The following is a 9,554-nucleotide window of genomic DNA, read 5'->3' on the forward strand; positions in this document are numbered from 1 at the left end:
TCTCCTTCAGAATGGACTGGTTGGATCTCCTTGCAGTCCAAGGGACTCTCAAGAGTCTTCTCCAACACCACAGTTCAAAAGCATCAATCCTTCGGCACTCAGCCTTCTTCACAGTCCAACTCTCACATCCATACATGACCACAGGAAAACCATAGCTTTGACTAGACGGACCTTAGTCGGCAAAGTAATGCCTCTGCTTTTCAACATGCTATCTAGGTTGGTCATAACTTTTCTTCCAAGGAGTAAGCGTCTTTTAATTTTATGGCTGCAATCACCATCTGCAGTGATTTTGAAACCCCCCAAAAAAATCTGACACTGTTTCCACTGTTTCCCCATCTATTTCCCATGAAGTGATAGGACTGGATGCCATGATCTTCGTTTTCTGAATGTTGCTCTTTAAGCCAGCTTTTTCACTCACCACTTTCACTTTCATCAAGAGGCTTTTTAGTTCCTCTTCACTTTCTGCCATAAGGGTGGTGTCATCTGCATATCTGAGGTTATTGATATTTCTCCCAGCAATCTTGATTCCAGCTTATGTTTCTTCCAGTCCAGCATTTCTCATGATGTACTCGGCATACAAGTTAATAAGCAGGGTGACAATATACAGCCTTGACAGAGTCCTTTTCCTTTTTGGAACCAATCTGTTGTTCCATGTCCAGTTCTAACTGTTGCTTCCTGACCTGCATACAGATTCCTCAAGAGGCAGGTCAGGTGGTCTGGTATTCCCATCTCTCTCAGGATTTTCCAAAGTTTATTGTGATCCACACAATCAAAGGCTTTGGCATAGTCAATAAAGCAGAAATAGGTGTTCTTCTGGAACTTTCTTGCTTTTTGGATGATCCAGCAGATGTTGGCCACTTGATCTCTGGTTCCTCTGCCTTTTCTAAAGCCAGCTTGAACATCAGGAAGTTCACAGTTAATGTATTGCTGAAGCCTGGCCCTGGAGAATTTTGAGCATTACTTTACTAGTGTGTGAGATGAGTGCAATTGTGCGGTAGTTTGAGCATTCTTTGTCATTGCCTTTCTTTGGGATTGGAATGAAAACTGACCTTTTCCAGTCCTGTGGCCACTGCTGAGTTTTCCAAATTTGCTGGCATATTGTCAAGGCTATGGTTTTTCCAGTGGTTATGTATGGATGTGAGAGTTAGACTGTGAAGAAAGCTGAGCACTGAAGAATTGATGCTTTTGAGAGTCCCTTGGACTGCAAGGAGATCCAACCAGTCCATCCTAAAGGAGATCAGTCCTGGATGTTCATTGGAGGGACTGACGCTGAAACTGAAATTCCAATACTTTGGCCACCTCATGCGAAGAGTGGATTCATTGGAAAAGACCCTTATCCTGGAAGGGATTGGGGGCAGGAGAAGTGGACAACAGAGGATGAGATGCCTGGATGGCATCACCAACTCGATGCACATGAGTTTGGGTGAACTCTGGGAGTGGTGATGGACAGGGAGGCCTGCCATGCTGCAGTTCATGGGGTCACAAAGAGTCGGACATGACTGAGCGACTGAACTGAACTGAGCTGATATGCTGTTGGAGGGTTGGATGTGTTGTGTTCCAGCTCTGTGGACTTTTTGGCCTGAGGCATCCTAGCACTGGAGCCTAAGGGCTCTTGGGTGGGGCCAGATGTTGGCATCTAATTGGTCGCCTCTAGAACAGCTCATGCCAGTGAGTACCCCCCAATACTTCTACCACCAATATTCTTGTCCCTGTAGTGAGTCCCTGTAGAGTTGCCCTCTGCCTCCTCAGGAGACCCCCCAAGTCCAGGTGGTAGGTCTGGCTGAGGCTCCTATGAAGTCACTCTTTTTCTTCCTGGGTCCTGGTGCACACAAGACCTTGTGTGTGCCCTCCAAGAGTGTAGTTTGTTTCCCAAAATCCTAAAGTGTCCCCGGAATCCTAGAGTATTCAATTCCTTACATAAATTGGTGTCACTGTAGCTTTTAATGTATTAATATTTATTTTTATTGAAATACAATTGATGTGCAATATTATGTTAGTATCAGGTGTGCTAACAGTCATTTGACACTTATTACATACATTATGAAATAGTCACCACAATAAATTTAGTAACCACTTGTCTTCATATAAAGTCATTACAATGTTATTGACCATATCTCTTATGCTATATACTACATTCCCAAGGCTTATCTATTTTATAGCTTAAAATTCGTACCTCTTAATTCCTTTCACCTATTTTACCTATGCGCCCCCACCCCTCTAGAAAACACCATTTTTTTTTCTGTATTTATGAGTCTGCTTTGGTCTTTTATTTGTATTGACAATTGATTCCATAGTTAAATGAGATCATATGGTATTTGCCATCTGTTTGACTTACTTCACTTACCATAATACTCTGTAAGTCCACCATGTTTTCATAAATGTCAAATTGTATTCTTATGGATGAGTAATATTCAATTACATATATATATATCTCATATATTTTTATTCATTCATCTATCAGTGGACACTTAAACTGTTTCCACATCTTGGCTATGTAAATAATGCTGTAATAAACATGGGAGTGAATATATTTTTTTTCAATTAGTATCTTTGTTTTATTTGTGTAAATACCCAGCAGTGAAATTGCTGGATTATATAGCAATTGTATTTTAAATATCTTAGGAAGCTCTATACTGTTTTCCATAGTGACTACACCAATTTGCAATGCCACCAAAAATGCATGAGTGCACTTTTCACCACATCCTAAGCAACACTTATTCGTTGTTGTTTTTTATTATTTAATGTAATTCTGATAGGTCTAAGGTAGTATTTTATGTTGGTTTTTATTTGCTTTTCCCTGATGTTTATTAACGTTAGCATCTTTTCATGTATCTGTTGTCCATCTGTATATCTTCTTTGGAAAAATGTTTGTTCAGGTCCCCAGCTCATTTTTTAATTGGGTGTTTTTTTCTGATGTACAGTTGTATATGTACATCCAAGCTTGTTTTGGTTAGTTGGAGTCAAGTTTCCAAATTTTAGAATTATTTGTTCTAGCTCTGTAAGAAAAGAAATACGATTGGTATTTTCATAGGGATTGAATTGAATCTAAGGTTGGCTTGCATACAATGATCGTTTTAAAAATACTAATTCTTCCAATCTATAAGCATGAAGTGTATTTCCATTTATTTGTGTCATCTTCAGTTTCTTTCATCAGTGTCTTATAGTTTTTTGAGTGCAAGATTTTTACCTCCTTGGTTAGAGTTATGCCAGGATATTCTATCCTTTTTGATGCAATTATAAATCAGATTGTTTTCTTAATTTCTCTTTTGATACTTTGTTAGTATATGCTGCTTCCCTAGTCGCTCAGACGGTAAAGCGTCTGCCTGCAATGTGTGAGACCCGGGTTCAATCCCTGCATTGGGAAGATCCCATAGAGAAGGAAATGGCAACCTACTCCAGCACTCTTGTCTGAAAAATCCCATGGATGGAAGAGCCTTGTAGGCTACAGTTCATGGAGTCGCAAAGAGTCAGACACAATAGTGAAGTTAGAGACTCCACTATCAGTATATAGAAATGCAACAGATTTTTTTTCATCAATATTGTGTCCTGCAACTCTACTAAAGCCACTGAAGATTTCCAGTAGTTGTTTGGTGATGCCTTGAGAAGTTTTTATATACAGCAGCCTGTCATCTGTAAACAGTGACAGATTTACTTCTTTCCAATTTAGTCTACTTTTTGTCTGATTTTTGTGGCTAGGACTTCTAATGTTATGCTAAATAAAAGTGGTAAGAATGGGTATCCTTGTCTTACTCCTGATCTCAGAGATGTATTTAATTTTTCACCACTGATTTGATGTTAGCTGTAGGCTTGTCATAAATGGCCTTAATTTTGTTGTGTTTATTCTATACCTAATTTGTTGGAATTTTTATTCCTCAATTTGATAGGAATATCACATTGATTGATTGTGAATATTGAACCACCCTTGCATTCCTAGGCTAAATCCTAGGAATTAGGTAGCCATCTAGTCCTTGACATTTTTGTTAGAAATATTAAAACTAATGATTCTTTTTTATTACTGCTAATTTGGTGTCTATACTGTCTGTTTTTTTATGATTCTATCTTGGCAGATTGTATATTTTTAGGAATTGATTCATTTTTTTGAGGTTTTCCATTTTATTGGTGTATATTGTTCATAGTCAGAGAAGGCGATGGCACCCCACTCCAGTACTCTTGCCTGGGAAATCCCATGGACGGAGGAGCCTGGTAGGCTACAGTCCATGGGGTCGCGAAGCGTCGGACGCGACTGAGCGACTTCACTTTTTTTCACTTTCATGCACTGAAGAAGGAAATGGCAGCCCACTCCAGCATTCTTGCCTGGAGAATCCCAGAGACAGAGGAGCCTGGTGGGCTGCCATCTATGGGGTCACAGAGAGTTGGACACGACTGACGCGACTTAGCAGCAGCAGCAGCATTGTTCATAGTAATCTGTTATGATATTTTGTGTTTCTGTGGTGCTGATTGTAACATTTTATCTTTATTACTGATTTTATTTGAACCTGCTCTCTTTCTTGGGGATTCTTGGTATCATTGAATTTTTTACTATTTCTTAGTCTCTTATTATTTCCAATTTTATCTTTATTATTTCTTTTCTTTTAACAACTTTTGGGTTTGTTTGCTCTTTTTTCTAGTTCCTTTAGATGTAATTTTATATTGTTTGAGATGTGATTGTTTTCTGAAGTAGGTTTGTGTAATTATAAACTTTCATCTTAGAGCTGCTTTTGCGGCTAATATTTTGGAATGTTGTCTTTAGATTTTCATTTGTCTTCAGGTATATTATTTTTTTAATTTATTCGTTTTAGTTGGAGGCTAATTACTTTACAATATTTTGGTGGTTTTTGCCATACATTGACATGAATCAGACATGGGTGTACATGTTTCCCCCCATCCCGAAGCCCTCTTCCACCTCCCTCCCCATCCCATCCCACCAAATTTGAGTGCCCTGTTTCACGCCTTGAACTTGGACTGGTCATCTATTTCACATATGGTAATATACATGTTTCAATGCTATTCTCTCAAATCATTCCACCCTTACCTTCTCCCAGGGTCCAAAAGTCTTTTCATTACATCTGTGTTTCTTTTGTTGTCTTGTAGATAAGGTTGTTGTTTTTATTGTTTAGACTCCATGTTTTTGCATTCTGTGCCACTTTTCTTGTAATTGATTTCTAGTATATAATTGTGATTAGAAAAAATGCTTGATCTGATTTCAATTTTCTTAAATTTATTGAGACATCTTTGTGGCCTAGTATGTGATCTATCCTGGAGAATGTTCCATGTGTATTTGAAAATAATATTTATTTTGCTGCTTTTTGGATGGAATGTTCTACATATATCTATTAAGGCTACATGATCTAATGTTTCACTTAAGCCCAATATTTCCTCATTGATTTTCTGTATGGATGATCTATCTATCCATTGAGGTAATTGTGGTATAAAAGTCCTATGTGTGTGTTAGTCGCTCAGTCATGTTCGACTCTTTGCAACCTGCCAGTCTCCTCTGTCCATGGAATTGTCCAGGTAAGGATACTGAAGTGGGTAGTCATTCCCTTCTCCAGGTGATCTTCCAGACCCAGGGACTGAACCCAGGTCTCCTGTGTTTCAGGTAGGTTCTTTACCATCTAAGCTAGCAGGGAAGCCTAAAAGTCCTGTACTATTATTTTATTACTGGCAGTTTCTGTCTTTATGGTTGTCACTATTTGCTTTATGATTTTAGATGATCCTATGTTGAATGCATAGATCTTTTCTATTGTTATATCTTATTGCTAGGTTGATCACTTAATCATTATATAATATCCTTTCTTGTTTCTTATACAGTCTGTTTCAAGTCTATTTTGTCTGATATAAGTATTTCTATTCAAGATTTTTTTTGTTTCCATTCACATGGAATGCCTGTTTTTATTCCTTATTTTCAGTCTGTATATATCTTTAAATCTGAAATGAGTTTATAGGTAGTATATAGTGTGTGTGTGTGTATATATATATATATATATATCCTGTTTTTATATTTATTTAGCACCATTATATGTCTTTTGAGTGGAATACTCAGTCCATTACAGCTAAAGTAATTAGTGGTAATTATGTACTTATTTCCATTTTGTTAATTGTTTCCTCTTTAAAAAAAAAAAACAACTATGTGTTAAAAAATGTATCCTATCCTATGTGTTCAGTATGAACACATGTATTCTGTGGCTATGGAGTATAAATCTTTCAGATAGAAGAAGTATCACACTGAACACTTTGCATACTTTAATAATCTTTTAGGTGATATAACCCAAGTTCACAGTTAACTACTGTTTCTTTAGACCTGGGTTCGATTGTTTCTATTATACCAAATATACATATCAGCACTGAAAATCACTTCACTGCAATAGCACTTCATGTATCTTTCTAGACAGAGGAATCTTGAGATGCTTCTGGAGTTGCCCTTATAACCAAAGTTACTATAATCAAGTCGAATCCCCACCTGCGCTGTTTTCCCTATAAGCTGGATGCAAGTGGTAAACTCTCAAGAGAATTAGTATGGTGTAAGGAATGCTTATTGGCTGGTAGTTGTCCTGTCTGGATCAAGGATGAGCAGAAGTATCAGGGTTACTGAAATCCAGCCAAGTGGCCTTAGACAAGTAACACTCCCAGAACTGGCTTAATTGATAACTTCCTCAAATATCTCTGAACACCCCTACCACATGCATTGCATTTTTTAATCACAGGATATTTTTATATCATAAGGTATTTATATAGTCTTTATTATATACAACTTTAGAATTTTCCATTTCAGATAACTGCTCTGTCATTTGCATAGTTCAGTAGAGAGGATTATAGGCTATTTGTTCATGGAAAATAGATGGGGAAACAGTGGAAGCAGTGTCAGACTTCATTTTTTGGGGCTCCAAAATCACTGCAGATGGTGATTGTAGCCATAAAATTAAAAGACGCTTACTCCTTGGAAGAAAAGTTATGACCAACCTAGATAGTACGCAAAAGCAGAGACATTACTTTGCCAACTAAGGTCTGTCTAGTCAAGGCTATGGTTTTTCCTGTAGTCATGTATGGATGTGAGAGTTGGACTGTGAAGAAGGCTGAACCCCGAAGGATTGATGCTTTTGAACTGTGGTGTTGAAGAAGACTCTTGAGAGTCCCTTGGACTGCAAGGAGATCCAACCAGTCCATTCTGAAAGAGATCAGCCCTGGGATTTCCTTGGAGGGAATGATGCTGAAGCTGAAGCTCCAGTGCTTTGGCCACCTCATGCGAAGGAAAATACTCTGATGCTGGGAGGGTTTAGGGGCAGGAGGAGAAGGGGACAGCAGAGAATGAGATGGCTGGATGGCATCACTGACTCGATGGACGTGAGTCTGAGTGAACTCCGGGAGTTGGTGATGGACAGGAAGGCCTGGCGTGCTGTGATTCATGGGGTCGCAAAGAGTCAGACACGACTGAGTGACTGAACTGAACTGAGAAAACTCAGAGAGGGAACAAGTGGATAAGTGAAATAGGAAGGGTGACAGTGCATGAAGCAGTGAAGTTTGTGGAAAGAAATGCCTACATGATTAATTAAAATGGAATCATTCATGGTTTGATCTGATCTATTTTCTTTGTGGTGTTTTGCTGCAGGTCAAAAACTAGAACAAGTTACCATCTTTTCACGTGAACAAGTTATTTTCAAGGAAGGAAAGTGAGCAGCTACACTGGTACAGTTGTAATTCTTATGTGTTTTATGACTAATGATGTCAATAGTCAATGTCTGTGAGGTCATTCCTTCAGAGAACCAAGGGAGAATACTTTTATGACAGATATATCTTTTCTTGTGAATGTCTCTATATGGTTCAAGGAATTCTGATTATTGTTTCTTCCCTTTTTAGGAACTTTTTTATAAACAGTAACATGAATAATTTTGGAGAGTCATTGTCATATTTCCTTTCTTCAACATTTTGTATTGAATGACAATAATCTTGTAATTACATACAAATATGCTAAACATTGTTACTTTTAATTTTTATCTGGCACATTCAGAACATAGATGCTTCTACTTATATTTGTACTGTAACTATACTACATATAACTTTGCTACATTATTTAAATTTTCAAATTTTTAGTTACATTTTCTTTATTTTCCCAATAGAATTTATCTAATTTTATTAGAAAAATTCAAAGTCACAGTTTTCTTCATATATATACATATAAATATATATATATGAGGGTTTATATATATATATATGAATTTCATTATTCTTTCATTATTCAGGAACTAAATATAATGTTTACTATACCAGGTACTGTTCTTTATTCATAATGCAATAGGTAAGCCTGAAGGAAATGAGCCTGGCTATGGAAATGCTTATTTGTTGGGAGGGTGCTTGTCTGGATCGATGATGAGAAAAACTGTCTGAGGATGCTGAGGGACTCATTCCAGATGTCAATCTGAGGTCCAGTTGAATGCCCCTCTAACCAAACAAGTGAGACTCTCAGAGCCTGGCTCTATGTGATGACCCCTCAGTGACAACATGCCAATGTTAGCATGTTTTTTTTCTTTCTCAAAGAAAAGGGCATTAGTGTCCTATCCTGTAAGGCGGTATATACCATTATGATATAGTGATCAATTTTGCTTTATTTTGCTCTCTTTGAACAAAGAGTCATAAACATGACTTTATATATACATGTGTGGCTTTCCTGGTGGATCAGTGCTAAAGAACCCACCTGCCAACACAGGAGATGTGGACTTAATCCCTGGGTCAAAAAGATCCCCTAGAGAAGGAAATTGCAACCCACTCCAGTATTCTTGCCTGGGAAATCCCAGACAGATGAGCCTGGTGGGCTACAGAGGAGCCAGGTGGGCTAGAATCCATGGGGCTGCAAAAGAGTCGGATATGACTAAAGCACTTTAAGGAATGAGAAAATGAAAAAGGTTAAATTAAGAAGGGGACAAGCAACTGTGATAGGTACTGAAAGTCTCATTAAAGTTGGACTTAAAGAAGGGAACACCACATGCATGCAGTAAATAATGGTAACAAGTAAAATTTGGTAAACCAAATTTTAGTTCTTTATTATTTCTGCTATTGAATATCTTCTAAGACTCTGCTTTCCTTTTTGTCATGTTTTGCTGAGACAGCAGGACTGGAATCAGGTCTTCCATTCAGAGGATGGGGTGAGTAGCTATTTGAAATTCATTTATCATATGCTCTGTACCAGGTCCTGAGGTTTCTCTGTTTATCTTGAGAATATTTTGGTGATGTGTCCTTTTGCTCACTAAGGTCACTTACATTATTAAATCTTTATAACTTCTTCTTTTGTTTTGACTTTTTTCTGCTTTGATGGAAAAATGTCGAATTTTAGAGAATTTTTGGCAATTTCATAGTGGATCAAAAAATTATTGTAGTAAAATTCTATACGTGCCAAAATATTTTGAGATTTCCTCATCTTTTTAGTTGTTGGGATTTCAGGATACCAACACAGTAATTCATAAGTTTTGTCATCTCAGTGCATTATATTTTTGTTTCTGCTTTAGCATAAATTAGTTGTTTGATTAACATAAATTAGTTGTCATTCATTTTTGCACTATGGA

The 9,554-nt window shown here is 37.5% G+C and overlaps 1 long non-coding RNA gene and 1 other non-coding gene across 2 annotated transcripts in view; both read left to right on the top strand.

The window, feature by feature from the left end:
• LOC138423318 (uncharacterized) overlaps positions 1–9,138 on the top strand; it is a 42,997-nt gene extending 33,859 nt beyond the window's left edge. Inside the window, exons 4-5 of the long non-coding RNA XR_011250230.1 lie at positions 7,607–7,683; positions 9,102–9,138. This is a non-coding gene — a long non-coding RNA (uncharacterized lncRNA). The remainder of the gene's footprint in view (positions 1–7,606; positions 7,684–9,101) is intronic.
• LOC138424037 (small nucleolar RNA SNORD109A) lies at positions 8,356–8,422 on the top strand. The gene has a single exon (XR_011250611.1). It is a non-coding gene; the product is annotated as a small nucleolar RNA SNORD109A (small nucleolar RNA).
• Positions 9,139–9,554: the final 416 nt, after the last annotated feature.

Source organism: Ovis canadensis, chromosome 18 (assembly GCF_042477335.2).
Source record: "Ovis canadensis isolate MfBH-ARS-UI-01 breed Bighorn chromosome 18, ARS-UI_OviCan_v2, whole genome shotgun sequence".
NCBI lineage: Eukaryota > Metazoa > Chordata > Mammalia > Artiodactyla > Bovidae > Ovis > Ovis canadensis.